The sequence below is a fragment of the Anser cygnoides genome, chromosome 14, assembly GCF_040182565.1.
Source record: "Anser cygnoides isolate HZ-2024a breed goose chromosome 14, Taihu_goose_T2T_genome, whole genome shotgun sequence".
Classification (NCBI taxonomy): Eukaryota; Metazoa; Chordata; class Aves; order Anseriformes; family Anatidae; genus Anser; species Anser cygnoides.
Genome location: NC_089886.1, coordinates 12,501 through 30,324, shown reverse-complemented (window position 1 = coordinate 30,324; position 17,824 = coordinate 12,501). Strand labels below are relative to the sequence as shown.

General features: G+C 51.6%; 2 long non-coding RNA genes across 43 annotated transcripts; both read left to right on the top strand.

Moving 5' to 3' along the window:
* The first annotated feature begins 328 nt into the window (after positions 1 to 328).
* LOC136786357 (uncharacterized) lies at positions 329 to 7,960 on the top strand. Of its 20 annotated transcripts, none has more exons than XR_010824859.1 (12): positions 343 to 448; positions 1,272 to 1,305; positions 1,376 to 1,523; positions 1,664 to 1,718; positions 2,070 to 3,668; positions 3,751 to 4,176; positions 4,310 to 4,479; positions 4,680 to 4,721; positions 4,805 to 4,858; positions 4,959 to 6,301; positions 6,430 to 6,966; positions 7,143 to 7,960. It is a non-coding gene; the product is annotated as an uncharacterized lncRNA (long non-coding RNA). The 20 variants fall into 20 exon arrangements; XR_010824855.1 differs by lacking the exon at positions 343 to 448 and having other exon boundaries at positions 546 to 1,523; positions 3,751 to 3,802; positions 3,903 to 3,953; positions 4,040 to 4,176; XR_010824851.1 differs by lacking the exon at positions 343 to 448 and having other exon boundaries at positions 547 to 1,523; positions 3,751 to 3,798; positions 3,903 to 3,953; positions 4,040 to 4,176.
* Positions 7,961 to 7,969: 9 nt separating this feature from the next.
* LOC136786356 (uncharacterized) lies at positions 7,970 to 17,195 on the top strand. 23 transcript variants are annotated; one of them, XR_010824842.1, is made up of 11 exons: positions 7,970 to 8,436; positions 9,632 to 9,671; positions 9,759 to 9,831; positions 9,933 to 10,062; positions 10,146 to 10,196; positions 10,326 to 10,385; positions 10,485 to 10,998; positions 11,620 to 12,004; positions 12,145 to 12,199; positions 12,551 to 14,645; positions 14,822 to 17,195. It is a non-coding gene; the product is annotated as an uncharacterized lncRNA (long non-coding RNA). The 23 variants fall into 23 exon arrangements; XR_010824841.1 differs by having other exon boundaries at positions 9,745 to 9,831; XR_010824837.1 differs by lacking the exon at positions 7,970 to 8,436 and having other exon boundaries at positions 8,515 to 9,831; positions 12,551 to 12,651; positions 13,884 to 13,948; positions 14,109 to 14,645.
* Positions 17,196 to 17,824: the final 629 nt, after the last annotated feature.

Sequence of the window (17,824 nt, the reverse complement as noted above, 5' to 3'; positions counted from 1 at the left end):
GTTTCTCTTTTAGAGGTGCTCTAGGTAGCTTCAGAGAACGGGTGGAAGCATCTGCCATGTGGGGTAGGTAAGCGGCTGAGGTAAAGGAGGGGATGAGAGTAACTGTCCTGAGGGTGCAGTGGCTTTTATTGCTGTGGTTGCCTTCTCTTGTGCTTATCAGGTGCCACAGGCAAGGTGGACTGTGAGAGTCTTTGGAATAGGAGCAAAGCAGGTCACTTGAATGCTGTTTGGTTCCTGAGACAGGAGTTGTAGAGGAGAAAAGCTTTCAATATTCAAAGCTGAAGCAAAAAAAAAAAACCACAGCTGCTGCTTCTCCTCTTTCTACTTTCTTGTGTTTTGCCCCTCCCCTTTCCCAGGTGATTGGCTTTGGGTTCCAGGGAGGGCCTAGTGGTCATTGAGTCACAGGCATCCCATCAGAGAGCTCATTCTGCCTGGGCTGCACTTTGGGGTAAGTGCTTTGTTTTTCCTTCAGTCAGTTGTAGGTTTCTTTAGGTGGTTAAGAGTCTATGGACTGATGCGTTTCCAAGTAGAGACCGGTACGCCCATCTTTGTGAGGTAACAACTAGTAGGATCTGTTAGAGTAAACCAATCTAGTAATAGGTGCCTGTATTGCATGCAGCTCTTCTTCAGGTGAGTAATTGTTATAGCATGTTTACGGATAGGATGTCAATGTTACTTTGTGTGTTTGCTTTGTGGTTCTGGGTCCCTTATGATTTTTGCTGAATTAAGGCAAATATTATGAAAGTATAACCTTGGTGGCAGTGATGGAGCAGGGTTTAGGAGATAAGTATAATCGAAGCTCCCTGTGTAAGCATGCATCTGAAAAGAGCAGCAGTAGGCGTGTAAGGGGTGGTCTTTTTCAGGGTTAGGGACAGGAGCTTTTGCCTGTGGTTTGTGTGGCTGTAGGGTCTTTAGACATTGCAGCCTTCTAGATTTTAAGTGCTTGGAATTCACGTAATAGAGGTGTGCTTAGGAGGTATTGCCGGCTAACTCGTTTTTAAGAAATGGTGGGGTACGGTTCCTTGACCGCATAAGCACGGTAGTATTACTAAGAGACTGAGCAGGGTCCCCTTTTTCATCTGTAAAGGGTAAGTCTGTGATTACCCCTGTTGGGGCTGTTGTGCATTCATGGCCTTTTGGTATTTGTGGACCTGAGGGTGTGGTTTTTTTTTCCTGGCTCTCGTCTCTGTGTTTGAGTCCTCTGCAAGGAGCTGTACTGTTTGCGTGTCCATCACGGATATGACCTCCTCTTTTCGTTTCTTGTAGCCCAGGGCATGGGCACGGACACTTGAATGAGGCACGAGGGTGAGTGGACGGCAGTGTGGGCCCTGAGTTGGTCAGTGGATTGTGTTGGTCTGCTTTGCCTGTTATGCAGGCTTTGGAAGCACCTTGCGACAGCAGAGTACATCTCCTGCCACGTTCCTGAGGCGCGCCAGGCGTCAGCGGTTCCAGTTCCTGAAATGCTGGAGATGCTCGGAGCACAAGAGGAGCTGGGAGCGTGATGCATCTCCTTGGGATGTTAGGTGAGTGAAGCGGTAGTACTGGGTTGGGGAACGTGGGTCTGGGGCTTCTTGGCTCTTGGGGTAGGGGAGGAAAGAAGAGGAGTGGGTATAGACTCTTTTGTGGATTGTCATTTTTGTTTGTTCTTTCTCCTTGGTCTAAGCTACGTGACCTTGGCTCAGCACAGTAAATGGAAGCGCTAAGCCTGGATCGGGAAGGTGAGTGGAGAAAAGTTGGAAAAAGGGCATTGGTTTTGGTTTGGTAGTCTATTGGTCCCACCTCTGGGTGACTCCTCTTTTCCGGGGACGAAGAAGATGCTGGGAACATCCTAGTTGGCCTCTGTGGTCCACCTTGAGGATGGATTGTGACCCCTGAGAATTAAGTCCAGGGGCAAATACTGTGTGTTTGGGGGTGGTTGGCAGGGGAAGGCGGGCAGTTGTCTCGAGTTGGTCTATCTGACTTCAGTAGCAGAGCAGGTCAGTGGACTACTGTTTTGTTTTTGAGGTGGGTGTTTTACTAGAAGAAGTTTGGCTGGTGTGCCAGTGCTCGATGGCACTTTATTTCTGCAGGTGAAGAGGAGCCTCATGCCGGAAGCAGTGTCCTGGCTAGCCTTCGTGTTCCTTTATGAGGATGGAACCTGCCTCCCGTCATTCCCAAGCTAAGTTGTGGGGCAAGTGCTACGTTTGCTTTTGGGTTTTGAATGCACACATAGGGCGAGGGTCTGTGCTTTTAAGTCATTGCTGTGGATGGGGCCTTTTAGGATTGATCACGGTCAGACAGTGTGTCGAGGCCTGAGATTCTATCAGGTACGGCTTGAGCACGTGCCAGGCAGGGCAGTTCTAGCTTGGTGTCTGTGTTCTGTGTTGTCTGTGCTGTGCTGTTGCTCCTGGTGCTTGGCAGGCCCTGGGGAAGCCTTCCTGAGGGTGTCGAACACTTGACCTCACTGGAATAATGCTGATGCTCAATCGGAAGCTGAGCATTTCTTGTCTTGCAGTGGGAGCCTAAAGAGATCATTTCTTCTGTGCATGTAATTTTTTTGTATCAAATGTTTCTTGATGTGATCATCATGTGTTACGCGCTCCTCAGGTCTTGATATCCTCATTGCCTTTTTCCACTGGACGGATTAGATGGGCAACTTGTTAGCCACACCAAAGGTCCTAAATGCTTGTTTCATCATCATAGGGCTGATCTGAACACTTCTTGACTTGCAGTCGCAGCTTAAAGCGCAGATGTGTTTCAGGTCTTGTGCATCATATTCGGTTTCAGATGGCATCTGTTTCCATCCTCGCTGTTGCGGAAGTCATGTGGGCTTCATCAGGAGCTCTGTCTTGGGAATTCATTTCCTAAGAGATTTCTTCTGGGGTTTGCACTCCCCATCCTTCTGGTCTCTTGTCTTGAAGGCAGGCTTTTTATGCCTCCATCATCCCAGTTCTGGCAGTTGCTTCCAGTCACGTGTAGTGACATTTGAGTCTCTCCTTGGGTCTGCTGCAGAGCACCTGTTCTGACTTGCTGTAGGGCTTCCCTCTGGGAGTCCTCTTTTTTTTTGCGCCTTGTGTTCTGTGTTTTGTTTGTAATGTTTGTAGCGTGCCTGTGTGTGTGTGTTTGGCCTGGAGCTGTCCTGCCTGGCAGTTAGTGATGGTAGCTAACGTGGCGGTGTACTAATACATTGTCCGGACTGTTTTGGCAAAGACATCCGGTCTGCCTCTGGGCACGTACTGAAGGGCAGGTGGCACAGAGTCATCTCCGTGATGTTTGGCAAATGTGGAGGGGGAGACCTGAGCTGCTTGCGAGCAGCTGTTTGCATAGTGCTTGAATAGTGCTAGAGGAGAGGTCTGTCATTGAATCTAGAAAGGTCGCAGATGTGGAGTGTTTTTATTTTTCTCCAGTCCTAGATAAACCTTAGGAGGAACCGGTCAAAGGAAAGAGCTCCTTCTGGAGCTGTCAAGCTCTCGTTCGGCTGCTCGGTGACTGTCTTGATCTACTTCTGGGGTGCTGAGGCAAGTTGTCTGCTGTTTTGAAATGATAAAATTAGCCATTGGGTCCCTTGTGTTGTTGAGGGATGGGTGCTAATGCTGGCAGCTGAATGATTACCTTCTATGTTTTCGTTTGTTAAAGCTGAAACACAGCATACAACCTGGGACGTCGTTCCCAGAGCTGCCTCTGGCAAGGTGAGCGATGAACAAACGGTGCAGTTATAATTGGGTTGCGGTTCTCACTGTCACTCTAAGTGACCCCTCTTTTCTGTTTTAGAGGTGTTGTAGCTGGCTTAAGAGGGTAGATGGAAGCATCTGCCTCGGGGTAGGTAAGCGGGTAGAGGTAAGGCAGCAGATGAGAGTAACTGTCCTAGCTGTGCTGCGTCTTTGGATGCTGCCTTAGCCTATGCTTTTCTTCCTCTTTCACAGGTGTCTCGCACAGGCTCAAAGGAGCAAACTGCATTCTGAAGAGCTGCTTAAGTAGGGGGGCTGGTCATGAGCTGGGTTGGAGCGGAATGGCCAAGTAGCACGAGGTGACTATGAAAGGTCTCTGTCTTGCTTTGCAGGTGCCATGGCAGGCTCTCCACAGAAGTGGCTGAGGATTTGAGATGAGGCCGGAGAGTGACAAGGAGCAGCACGTGCAGGGATGGTTTCCAAGCGCTGCGGTTGCTTTCTCTTCTGTTCGTCAGGTGCCACAGGCAAGGTGGGCTGTGACATCAGTCTTTAGAATTGGAGCAAAGCAGGTCACTTGAATGCCGCAGGGCATCTGAGAAGGGTGTTTTAACAGGAAAAGTTTGTCTGGCATGGCGGTGTCTGATGGCAGTGTGTTTCCACAGGTGAAGAGGTGCCTGGAGCCCCATCTCATCTAGCCTGCACGTGCCTTGAGGATAAAGCCTGCTTTCCAGCAGTGTGGAAAGCACCACCAGTCTGTGGTGCCGGCCCGGCCGAGTTGGAGCATGTGAGCAGCTGAAGAAAAAGAGCTAGTGAAAGAGAGGTATTGCAGCAGGTAGGCTGTGCCTGTGAGGTGCCTGTGAGGATCTGCCTTTTCCTTTTTTTTCTTTTGTGGGTGCTTCCTGCAGCCTTGGAGAGGTGAATCCCCATATTGTGGAGTGCTGAGGAAAGGCGAGAGGGTCGTCAGCCCAGTCAGTGTCCCTAAGCAAGGTCGCCCTAAGGCAAGTCCTTGAAGTGTTTCCCCTGTTTTAGCAGGTGCTGCAGCAGGCCTTCCTCAGAATCTGCTGAGGGTCTGAGGTGAGGCTGGGTGGGATAGAGGAGCAGTGTGGTGGGTGATTACTTGAGAACACAACGATCATTTTATCCCTTTGTTTTCCCAGGTGGTGTGGGTGATACTGGCTGTACTGTTGGAGCTTGGACTCAGAGAGGAACGGGTGAGCACAACCGTATATTGCTTCAGTGGTAGTCAGTATTGCGGAGGAGGTGGGCATCAGGGCCGGTGTGCTAGTGAATGCTGGTACGCTGTTTTTGCAGATGATGATAAGCCTGGCCATGGACTAAGATGTCTCTCAGTGTCTGTGCATTTCTTGAGGTGGAGGGAATTTACCATCCAGCAATCTGAGAGCTAAGTTGAGGGGCACCTGGTATTTGCATATGTGGTGTGGCTGATGGGAGCTGGGAGCCGGAGCAGCATGGAGCCAGCCGGCTGAATATACTTGGTGCCACTGTGAAGGTGGTTCAGGCTGGGTCACCTTCAGGCTGCTTGAGGCTGGGTCATCAGGCTAATAGAAGGAGCAGGGGATATTTTGTAGTGTGAGTGTATGTGCCAGGCAGGACAGTTCCCATCTGTTTATTTGTCTTGTAGTGCTGCTTCTGCAGGGTGTGTTCTGTGTCATGCACTCCTCGGGTCTTTGTATCAAATGTTTCTTGATGTGATCATCATGTTATGTGCTCCTCAGGTCTTGATATCCTCATTGCTTTTTGCACTGGACAGACTAGAAAGGCAACTTGTTAGATGTACCAAAGGTCCTAAATGCTTGTTTTGTCATCATGGGTCTGATCCGAGCACTTCTTGTATTGCAGTCGCAGCTTAAAGCGCAGATGTGTTTCAGGTCTTGTGCATCATATTCGGTTTCAGATGGCATCTGTTTCCATCCTCGCTCTTGCAGAAGTCATCTGGGTCGCATCAGGAGCTCTTGCTTGGGAATTCATTTCCTAAGAGATTTCTTCTGGGGTTTGCACTCCCCATCCTTCTGGTCTCTTGTCTTGAAGGCAGGCTTTTTATGCCTCCATCATCCCTGTTCTGGCAGTTGCTTCCAGTCGCATGTCGTGACATTTGAGTCTCTCCTTGGGTCTGCTGCAGAGCACCTGTTCTGACTTGCTGTAGGGCTTCCCTCTGGGAGTCCTCTTTTTTTTTTGCGCCTTGTGTTCTGTGTTTTGTTCGTAATGTTTGTAGCGTGCCTGTGTGTGTGTGTTTGGCCTGGAGCTGTCCTGCCTGGCAGTTAGTGATGGTAGCTAACGTGGCGGTGTACTAATACATTGTCCGGACTGTTTTGGCAAAGACATCCGGTCTGCCTCTGGGCACGTACTGAAGGGCAGGTGGCACAGAGTCATCTCCGTGGTGTTTGGCAAATGTGGAGGGGGAGACCTGAGCTGCTTGCGAGCAGCTGTTTGCATAGTGCTTGAATAGTGCTAGAGGAGAGGTCTGTCATTGAATCTTGAAAGCTCGCAGATGTGGGGTTTTGATTTTTTGTATGTATTTCGTTCCCCTCCCCAGTAGGAGGGGTAAACCTCAGGAGGAACTGGTCACAGGAAAGAGCTCCTTTTGGAACTGTCAAGGACTCGGTACCCGGTGACTGGCTTGATCTACTTTCCAGGTGCTGAGGCAAGGGGGCTGCTGTTTTGAAATGATAAAATTAGCCATGGGGTCCCTTGTGTTGTTGAGGGATGGGTGCTAATGCTGGCATCTGAATGATTATCTTCTGACTGTTTTCATTTGTTAAAGCTGAAACACAGCGTACAACCTGGGACTTCACGACCAGAGCTGGTTTTGGCAAGGTGAGCGATGAACAGATGTAGCAGTTATTTTAGGGGTGCGGTTGTCACTGCAGTTACTTAACTACACAAAATACAGTTAAAGTCCTGTTTATATTCCAGAGGTGTTGTAGCTGGCTTAAGAGAGCAGATGGAAGCATCTGCCTCGAGGGCAGGTGAGGGGGCAGAGTAAGGGAGCAGGTGAGAGTACCTGTCCTAGCTGTGCTGCGGCTTTGGATGCTGCCGCGGCCTATGCTTTTCTTTTTCTTTCGCAGGTGCCTCGCACAGACTCAGAGGGGCCATGATGCACTCTGAAGAGCAGCACGAGAAGGGCAGGCTGGTCGTGAGTGGGGTTGGAGCAGAATGGCCAAGTTGCGCAAGGTGACTGCGAAGGGTATCCATCTTGCTTTGCAGGTGTCATGGCAGGCTCTACACAGAAGTGGCTGAGGATTTGAGAAGAGGTTACAGAGCATCAAGGAGCGGCACGTGCAGTGACGGTTTCCAAACGGTATGGTTGCTTTCTCTTCTGTTGATCAGGTGCCACAGGCAAGGTGGGCTGTGACACTAGTCTTTAGAATCGGAGCAAAGCAGGTCACTTGAATGCCGCGGGGCATCTGAGAAGGGTGTTTTAACAGAAAAAGCTTGTCTGGCATGGCAGTGCCTGATGGCAGTGTGTTTCCACAGGTGAAGAGGTGCCTGAAGCCCCATCCTGTCTAGCCTGCGCACACCTCGCTGAGAATGAAAGCCGCTTTCCAGTAATTCAGAAAGCCAAGTTACGTCTCGGCCTCGAGCATCTGGGGCGTCTGCCTGTGCTTTTGGGCCTGTCTGTAGCATTTGGCACCTGCATTAGTACTTTCTTGGCATATATTTAGGCTTTTGGGGCCTGTGTCTTGGGGGTTTGTGGAGCTGCTTGTACACCGTTGGGGACTGTGTTTTGGGGGGGGGGGTCAGGGCCTGCATCTGGGGGGGTTGGAAGCTGCTCCTACAATGTAGGGATCTGTATCTGTGGGGGTTGGGAGCTGCTTGTACACAGTATGGGCTTGCGTTTGGGGGTGGGTGTTGGGAGCTGCTTGTACCCTGCAGGGATCTGCATCTGGAGGGGGTTGGGAGCTGCTTGTACACCTTTGGGACTTGCATCTGGGGGGGGGGGGTTGGTAGCTGCTTGTTCACTGCAGGGTCCTGCCTTGGGCAGGGTTTGTAGCTGCTTGTACAGCTTTGGGGTCTGCAGCTGGGGCTGGTTGAGAGGTGCTTGTCCACTGTAGGTGCCCATGTTTGGGGAGTTGGGAGCTGCTTGTACACTTTTGGGGCCTGCAGCTGGGAGGGGTTGTGAGATGCTTGTACATGCTAGGGGCTTCCCTGTATGGGGCTTTGGGGCCTGCCTCTGGGCAGGGGGTGGTTGTGAGCTGCTTGCACACCCTTGGGGCCTGCCTCTGCGGGGGCTTGGTGCCTGTGTCTGGGGAGTGGGGGGGTTCAGAGCTGGTTGTACAGTATAGGAGCCTGCATGGGGGGGGGGGGGTTGAGAGCTGCTCGTACACTGGACGCCTGGGTTGGGGGGGAAGGTTTGGAGCTGCTTGTGCACCATTGGGGCTTGCATCTGGGGGGGGTTGGGAGCTGCTTGTACACCTTTGGGACTTGCATCTGGGGGGGGTTGGGAGCTGCTTGTACATCTTTCGGGCTTGCATCTGGAGGGGGTTGGGAGCTGCTTGTACACTGTTAGGGCCTGCCTTGGGGGGGGCGTTGGGGCATGTGCCTTGGGGGTGGGGTTGGGAGCTGCTTCTACGCTGTAGGGGTCTGGGTCTTGGGGGGTTGGGGCTGTTTTTACACCTTTGGGGCGTGCCTCTGGGGAGGGTGGGGAGTTGCTTGTACACGCTAGGGGCTTCCCTCTATGGGACTTTGGGGCCTGCCTCTGGGGGGGGGGTTGGGAGCTGCTTGCACACCCTTGGGGCCTGCCTCTGCGGGGGCTTGGTGCCTGCGTCTGGTGAGTGGGGGGGGGGGGGTTCAGAGCTGGTTGTAGTGTAGGAGCCTGCGTTGGGGGGGGGGTGGGAGCTGCTCATACACTGGACGCCTGGGATGGGGGGGAGGTTTGGAGCTGCTTGTGCACCTTTGGGGCTTGCATCTGGGGGGGGTCGGGTGCTGGTTGTACACCTTTGGGGCCTGCCTCTGGGGGGGTGGTTGTGAGCTGCTTGTACACCTTTGGGGCCTGTGTCTGGGGGGGGTGTGAGCTGCTTGTACACTGTTAGGGCCTGCCTTTGGGGGGGCGTTGGGGTATGTGCCTTGGGGGATGGGGTTGGGAGCTGCTTCTATGCTGTAGGGGTCTGGGTCTTGGGGGGTTGGGGCTGTTTGTACACCTTTGGGGTGTGCCTCTGGGGAGGGTGGGGAGTTGCTTGTACACCTTTGGGGCCTGTCTCTGGGGGGGGTTGGGGCCTGTGCCGGGGGCATTGGGAGCTGCTTGTACACTCTAGGGTCCTCTGGCGGGCTTTGGAGCCTCCCTTTGAGGGGGGCAGTTGAGAGCTGGTTGTACACCTTTGGGGCCTGAGTCTGGGGCGTGGGGGCTGGGCCTGGGGCCTGGGGCCTGCACTGGGGTGGGGTGGGGTCCAGTTCATGGGGGGGGTGGGTTGGGAGCTGCTTGTGGACAGTTGGGGTCTGCATCTGGGTGTGGCTGGGGCCTGTGTCTGGGGGTGGGTCGTGGCCCGCTTGTAGACTTCTGCAGCCTGCGTCTGGTGTTTGGGGGCTTTTCTGTAGCGTTTGGGGCTTGCATTTTGGCTTTGGGATGTGTCTTGAGCTTCTGGGGCCTAGCTGTAGTGCTTGGGGCCTGCGTCTGGGGCTTTTCTGTAGCATTTTGGTCGCGTGTTTGTGATTTGGGGTCTGTATCCAGGGTTTTGCCTTTTTTGTAGTTTTCAGCTTTGTGTCAGTTTCTTTGTTGGTTGCCTGGGGTTAGGGGCAGTTTGGGGTTTGGATCAGTGTCATTAGCGTCGGGGGGTTGATATGAAGGGTTAGGGTTGTGGTTAGAGTTGTTAGGGTTAAAGGGAATAAGGATTTTAGGGTAAGGGGATCAAGGTTGTGGGAATAGAAATGTTTTTGCACAGAGTTACGTTGTTTAGAGGGAAGGAAGGTGGTATCGAGATATGCTTGCAGTGATAAGAAAGCTTAACAGACGACCTTGTGAAATGCAGACAACCAGAATCCTTAGAGCAATTGGGTGGAAATCACGGTGTAAGAAACATTACCACCTCAAAGAGGAAAACAGTCAAGGAAGAAAGAAAATTGACTTGTAACAGGCCAGCAGCTGTGTATTTTCAGTGAAGCACCGGATAGATTGTGAACCTGGATTACCCAGTCAATGGGGAAACTGAAGCGAAGAATCTCAGAGCTGGTGAGGAGCTGAAGTAAAGGAGCTGGGAAGAGAGAGGTATTGCAGCAGGTACGCTGTGGCTGTGAGGTGCCTCAGGGTGTGCTTTTCTGTTGTCTCTGCAGGAGCTTCATGCAGTCTTGGACAGGGAAATCCCCGTGTCACGGAGCAGTGAGGGAAGGTGAGAGTTTTATCAGCCTGGTGATCCCTTATCTAAAGCGAAGACATTCAGGTGTTTCCCTCTGAGGGTCTGAGGTGAGGCTGTTTGGGACAGAGGAGCAGTGTGGCAGGTGGTGGCTTGCAAGCACAGTGGTCATTTTGTCCTTCTGTGTTCCCAGGTGGCATGGGTGATGGTGGCCATTCCTTTCGAGCTTGGATCTAACTTGCAGGTACAGAGGCAAGTGGACTGCTGTTTTGAAACAAAAACATTAAATATGGGGTCACTTCTGTTGTTGAGGGATGGGTGCTAATGCTGTCAGCTGAACGTTTGTCTTCTGACTGTGTTTTCCTTTGTTCAGGCTGAAACGCAGTGTGCAGTACAGGATGTCACGACCCGAGCTACCTCTGGAGTGACTCTGGTGAGTGATGAACAGAGGCAGCTGTTAGTTTTGGGGTGCGGCTGTCACTGCAGTTTTTTAACTACATCAAATAGAGTAAAATTCCAGTTTCTCTTTTAGAGGTGCTCTAGGTGGCTTCAGAGAACGGGTGGAAGCATCTGCCATGTGGGGTAGGTAAGCGGCTGAGGTAAAGGAGGGGATGAGAGTAACTGTCCTGAGGGTGCTGTGGCTTTTGCTGCTGTGGTTGCTTTCTCTTCTGTTTATCAGGTGCCACAGGCAAGGTGGGCTGTGATAGGCTTTAGAATAGGAGCAATGCAGGTCACTGCAATGCTGTTTGGTTCCTGAGGCAGGTGTTGTAGAGGAGAAAAGCTTTCAATATTCAAAGCTGAAGCCAAAACATGGGGATTGTTGCTTCTAGAAACAACGCAGTTCTCTTGTCTGCACCCTGCATGCTGTTGATCTAAGCCATATAAATAGATACATAAACCACAGGTGTTGCTTCTCCTCTTTCTACTTTGTGCTTTGCCCCTCCCCTTTCCCAGGTGATTGGCTTTGGGTCCCAGGCAGGGCCTAGTGGTAACTGAGTCGCAGGCATCCCATCAGAGAGCTCATTCTGCCTGGGCTGCACTTTGGGGTAAGTGCTTTGTTTTTCCTTCAGTCAGTTGCAGGGGTCTTTAGGTGGGTAAGAGTCTACAGACTGATGCGTTTCGACGTAGAGACCGGTACGCCCATCTTTGTGGGGTAACAACTAGTAGGACCTGTTAGAGTAAACCAATCTAGTAATAGGTGCCTGTATTGCATGCAGCTCTTCTTCAGGTGAGTAATTGTTATAGCATGTTTATGGATAGGATGTCAATGTTACTTTGTGTGTTTGCTTTGTGGTTCTGGGTCCCTTATGATTTCTGCAGAATTAAGGCAAATATTATCAAAGTTACAACCTTGGTGGCAAAGTGATGGAGCGGGGTTTAGGAGATAAGTATCATCGAAGCTCCCTGTGTAAGCATGCATCTGAAAAGAGCAGCAGTAGGCGTGTAAGGGGTAGTCTTCTTCAGGCTTAGGGACAGTTTGTTATAGTTTTGGAGCTTTTGCCTGTGGTTTGAGTGGCTGTAGGGTCTTTAGACGTTGCAGCCTTCTAGATTTTAAGTGCTTGGAATTCACGTAATAGAGGTGTGCTTAGGAGTTGTTGCCGGCTAACTCGTTTTTGGGAAATGGTGGGGTACGGTTCCTTTTTTTTGAGTTATCTTTTAATCTCTAGGTATATCCAGCCATTTGCATAACTGTCCAGAGGCTTCACAAGGAGCTTCAGTATGCATCAGAAGGGGCTTGACTGCATAAGTGCAGTATTACGGAGAGACTGAGCAGGGTCACCGTTCTCGTCTGTAAAGGATAAGTCTGTGAAGTCTGTGATTACCCCTGTTGGGGCTGCTGTGCATTCATGGCCTTTTGGTATTTGTGGACCTGAGGGTGTGGTTTTTTTTTTTTTCTGGCTCTCGTCTCTGTGTTTGAGTCCTCTGCAAGGAGCTGTACTGTTTGCGTGTCCATCACGGATATGACCTCCTCTTTTTGTTTCTTGTAGCCCAGGGCATGGGCACAGAGACTTGAATGAGGCACGAGGGTGATGCATCTCCTTGGGATGTTAGGTGAGCGAAGCGGTGGTACTGGGTTGTGGAACGTGGGTCTGGGGCTTCTTGGCTGTTGGGGTAGGGGAGGAAAGAAGAGGAGTGGGTATAGACTCTTTTGTGGATTTTCACGTTTGTTTGTTCTTTCTCCTTGGTCTAAGCCACGTGACCTTGGCTCAGCACAGTAAATGGAAGCGCTAAGCCTGGATCGGGAAGGTGAGTGGAGAAAAGTTGGGAAAAGGGCATTGGTTTTGGTTTGGTAGTCTATTGGTCCCACCTCTGGGTGACTCCTCTTTTCCGGGGACGAAGAAGATACTGGGAACATCTTAGTTGGCCTCTGTGGTCCACCTTGAGGATGGATTGTGACCCCTGAGAATTAAGTCCAGGGGCAAATACTGTGTGTTTGGGGGTGGTTGGCAGGGGAAGGCGGGCAGTTGTCTCGAGTTGGTCTATCTGACTTCAGTAGCAGAGCAGGTCAGTGGACTACTGTTTTGTATTTGAGGTGGGTGTTTCACTGGAAGAAGTTTGGCTGGTGTGCCAGTGCCTGATGGCGCTTTATTTCTGCAGGTGAAGAGGAGCCTCGTGCCGGAAGCAGTGTCCTGGCTAGCCTTCGTGTTCCTTGATGAGGATGGAACCTGCCTCCTGTCATTCCCAAGCTAAGTTGTGGGGCAAGTGCTACGTTTGCTTTTGGGTTTTGAATGCACACATAGGGCGAGGGTCTGTGCTTTTAAGTCATTGCTGTGGATGGGGCCTTCTAGGATTGATCATGGTCAGACAGAGTGTGTGGGGGCATGAGATTCTATCAGGTACAGCTTGAGCACGTGCCAGGCAGGGCAGTTCTAGCTTGGTGTCTGTGTTCTGTGTTGTCTGTGCTCCTGGTGCTTGGCAGGCCCTGGGGAAGCCTTCCTGAGGGTGTGGAACACTTAACCTCACTGGAATAATGCTGATGCTCAATTGGCAGCTGAGCATTTCTTGTCTTGCAGTGGGAGCCTAAAGAGATCATTTCTTCTGTGCGTGTAATTTTTTTGTATCAAATGTTTCTTGATGTGATCATCATATGTTACGCGCTCCTCAGGTCTTGATATCCTCATTGCCTTTTTCCACTGGACGGATTAGATGGGCAACTTGTTAGCCACACCAAAGGTCCTAAATGCTTGTTTCATCATCATAGGGCTGATCTGAACACTTCTTGACTTGCAGTCGCAGCTTAAAGCGCAGATGTGTTTCAGGTCTTGTGCATCATATTCGGTTTCAGATGGCATCTGTTTCCATCCTCGCTCTTGCAGAAGTCATGTGGGCTTCATCAGGAGCTCTGTCTTGGGAGTTCATTTCCGAAGCATTTTTCTTCTGGGGTTTGCACTCCCCATCCTTCTGGTCTCTTGTCTTGAAGGCAGGCTTTTTATGCCTCCATCATCCCAGTTCTGGCAGTTGCTTCCAGTCGCGTGTAGTGACATTTGAGTCTCTCCTTGGGTCTGCTGCAGAGCACCTGTTCTGACTTGCTGTTGCTGTAGGGCTTCCCTCTGGGAGTCCTTTTTTTTTTGCGCCTTGTGTTCTGTGTTTTGTTTGTAATGTTTGTAGCGTGCCTGTGTGTGTGTTTGGCCTGGAGCTGTCCTGCCTGGCAGTTAGTGATGGTAGCTAACGTGGCGGTGTACTAATACATTGTCCGGACTGTTTTGGCAAAGACATCCGGTCTGCCTCTGGGCACGTACTGAAGGGCAGGTGGCACAGAGTCATCTCCGTGATGTTTGGCAAATGTGGAGGGGGAGACCTGAGCTGCTTGCGAGCAGCTGTTTGCATAGTGCTTGAATAGTGCTAGAGGAGAGGTCTGTCATTGAATCTTGAAAGCTCGCAGATGTGGGGTTTTGATTTTTTGTTTGTATTTCGTTCCCCTCCCCAGTAGGAGGGGTAAACCTCAGGAGGAACTGGTCACAGGAAAGAGCTCCTTTTGGAACTGTCAAGGACTCGGTACCCGGTGACTGGCTTGATCTACTTTCCAGGTGCTGAGGCAAGGGGGCTGCTGTTTTGAAATGATAAAATTAGCCATGGGGTCCCTTGTGTTGTTGAGGGATGGGTGCTAATGCTGGCATCTGAATGATTATCTTCTGACTGTTTTCATTTGTTAAAGCTGAAACACAGCGTACAACCTGGGACTTCACGACCAGAGCTGGTTTTGGCAAGGTGAGCGATGAACAGATGTAGCAGTTATTTTAGGGGTGCGGTTGTCACTGCAGTTACTTAACTACACAAAATACAGTTAAAGTCCTGTTTATATTCCAGAGGTGTTGTAGCTGGCTTAAGAGAGCAGATGGAAGCATCTGCCTCGAGGGCAGGTGAGGGGGCAGAGTAAGGGAGCAGGTGAGAGTACCTGTCCTAGCTGTGCTGCGGCTTTGGATGCTGCCGCGGCCTATGCTTTTCTTTTTCTTTCGCAGGTGCCTCGCACAGACTCAGAGGGGCCATGATGCACTCTGAAGAGCAGCACGAGAAGGGCAGGCTGGTCGTGAGTGGGGTTGGAGCAGAATGGCCAAGTTGCGCAAGGTGACTGCGAAGGGTATCCATCTTGCTTTGCAGGTGTCATGGCAGGCTCTACACAGAAGTGGCTGAGGATTTGAGAAGAGGTTACAGAGCATCAAGGAGCGGCACGTGCAGTGACGGTTTCCAAACGGTATGGTTGCTTTCTCTTCTGTTGATCAGGTGCCACAGGCAAGGTGGGCTGTGACACTAGTCTTTAGAATCGGAGCAAAGCAGGTCACTTGAATGCCGCGGGGCATCTGAGAAGGGTGTTTTAACAGAAAAAGCTTGTCTGGCATGGCAGTGCCTGATGGCAGTGTGTTTCCACAGGTGAAGAGGTGCCTGAAGCCCCATCCTGTCTAGCCTGCGCACACCTCGCTGAGAATGAAAGCCGCTTTCCAGTAATTCAGAAAGCCAAGTTACGTCTCGGCCTCGAGCATCTGGGGCGTCTGCCTGTGCTTTTGGGCCTGTCTGTAGCATTTGGCACCTGCATTAGTACTTTCTTGGCATATATTTAGGCTTTTGGGGCCTGTGTCTTGGGGGTTTGTGGAGCTGCTTGTACACCGTTGGGGACTGTGTTTTGGGGGGGGGGGGTCAGGGCCTGCATCTGGGGGGGTTGGAAGCTGCTCCTACAATGTAGGGATCTGTATCTGTGGGGGTTGGGAGCTGCTTGTACACTGCAGGGATCTACATCTGGAGGGGGTTGGGAGCTGCTTGTCCACCTTTGGGACTTGCATCTGGGGGGTGGTTGGGAGCTGCTTGTACACCTTTTGGACTTGCATCTGGAGTGGGTTGGGAGCTGCTTGTACATCTTTGGGACTTGCATCTGGGGGGGGTTGAGAGCTGCTTGTACACTGCAGGGTCCTGCCTTGGGCATGGTTTGTAGCTGCTTGTACAGCTTTGGGGTCTGCAGCTGGGGGGTGGTTGAGAGGTGCTTGTCCACTGTAGGTGCCCATGTCTGGGGAGTTGGGAGCTGCTTGTACACTTCTGGGGCCTGCAGCTGGCAGGGGTTGTGAGATGCTTGTACATGCTAGGGGCTTCCCTGTATGGGGCTTTGGGGCTTGCCTCGGGGGGGGGTGGTTGTGAGCTGCTTGCATACCCTTGGGGCCTGCCTCTGCGGGGGCTTGGTGCCTGCGTCTGGGGAGCGGGGGGGTTCAGAGCTGGTTGTACAGTATAGGAGCCTGCGTTGGGGGGGGGTTGGGAGCTGCTCGTACACTGGACGCCTGGGTTGGGGGGGGGAGGTTTGGAGCTGCCTTGTGCACCTTTGGGGCTTGCATCTGGGGGTGGTCAGGTGCTGGTTGTACACCTTTGGGGCCTGCCTCTGGGGAGGGAGGGTGGGGAGGGAGTTGCTTGTACACCTTTGGGGCCTGTGTCTGGGGGGGGTTTGGCGCCTGCGTCTTGGGGGGAGGGAGTTTGGAGCTGGTTGTACACCTTTCGGGATTGCATCTGGAGGGGGTTGGGGCCTGCCTCTGGGGGGGGGGGATGGTTGTGAGCTGCTTGTACACCTTTGGGGCCTGCGCCTGGTTGGGGGGTGGGAGCTGCTTGTACACTGTTAGGGCCTGCCTTGGGGGGGGGGGTTGGGGCATGTGCCTTGGGGGATGGGGTTGGGAGTTGCTTCTACGCTGTAGGGGTCCGGGTCTTGGGGGGTTGGGGCTGTTTGTATACCTTTGGGGCGTGCCTCTGGGGAGGGCGGGGAGTTGCTTGTACACCTTTGGGGCCTGTCTCTGGGGGGGGTTGGGGCCTCTGCCGGGGGGGGGTTGGGAGCTGCTTGTACACTCTAGGGTCCTCTGGCGGGCTTTGGAGCCTCCCTTTGAGGGGGGCAGTTGGGAGCTGGTTGTACACCTTTGGGGCCTGAGTCTGGGGCGTGGGGGCTGGGGCTGGGGCCTGGGGCCTGCATCTGGGTGAGGTGGGGTCCAGTTCATGGGGGGGGTGGGTTGGGAGCTGCTTGTGGACAGTTGGGGTCTGCATCTGGGTGTGGCTGGGGCCTGTGTCTGGGGGTGGGTCGTGGCCCGCTTGTAGACTTCTGCAGCCTGCGTCTGGTGTTTGGGGGCTTTTCTGTAGCATTTTGGTCGCGTGTTTGTGATTTGGGGTCTGTATCTAGGGTTTTGCCTTTTTTGTAGTTTTCAGCTTTGTGTCAGTTTCTTTGTCGGTTGCCTGGGGTTAGGGGCAGTTTGGGGTTTGGATCATTAGTCAGTGTCATTAGCATCGGGGGGTTGATATGAAGGGTTAGGGTTGTGGTTAGAGTTGTTAGGGTTAAAGGGAATAAGGATTTCTAGGGTAAGGGGATCAAGGTTGTGGGAATAAAAATGTTTTAGCACAGAGTTACATCGTTTAGAGGGAAGGAAGGTGGTATTGAGATATGCTTGCAGTGATAAGAAAGCTTAACAGACAACCTTGTGAAATGCAGACAACCAGAATCCTTAGAGCAATTGGGTGGAAATCACGGTGTAAGAAACATTACCACCTCAAAGAGGAAAAACAGTCAAGGAAGAAAGAAAATTGACTTGTAACAGGCCAGCAGCTGTGTATTTTCAGTGAAGCACCGGATAGATTGTGAACCTGGATTACCCAGTCAATGGGGAAACTGGGAGGGTCCTGGTCACCGAGAGGAAAAAAAAAATTATATAAACTGTGTTATGGAACTAGTAGGTAGTTTGTGGGACGCCTGCCATTGCAATTGTGAATAAAAATGCTACTTCACTGAGATCCTTGCCTGAGCCTATGTTATTGGTTACAGAGTGTTTCTAACAAGATGTTAGGGTTTTAAGGTTTCAGGGCTAAGGCACTAGGGTTGGGTTTCAGGGTTAGGGTTTCCAGGGTTTAGGGTTAGGATTTTAAGGTTGTTAGGGCTGGAGTTATAAGGGTTAGGGTTTGGGGGTTAGTGTGTTAAGGTTTTAAAGTACTTTGTGGTTTTAGTGTTGATAGGGTTTTTAGGGTTAGGGTCTTAGGGTTTTAGTTATGGTCAGGTATTTAGGGTTAGGGTTTTAAGGTCTTAATTTTTTTCTTTTAAGGTTAGGGTCTCCAGGGTTAGGGCTTTGAGAATCTTTACTTTTTGGGTTAGGGTTTAGAGGGTCTTAATTTTTAGGGTTAGGGCTTTTAGGCGTAGGTCTAGTGTGGTAAATTTTATCGGGTTAGGGCTGTAAGGGTTTTTAGGGTTAGGGTTTCTAGGGTTTGTTGGGGTAGGGGGTTAAGGTTAGATCCGTGGTTGCCGTAGGGTTAGGGGTCAAGGTTCTTAGGGGTTAGGCCTAATATTAGGGAGGAAGGCCAAAATAAGAGGGGGGGAGCTCCCCCCAAAATTGAAGGGTTGAAGCCCAAAGTTAGGGGAAGGAACGT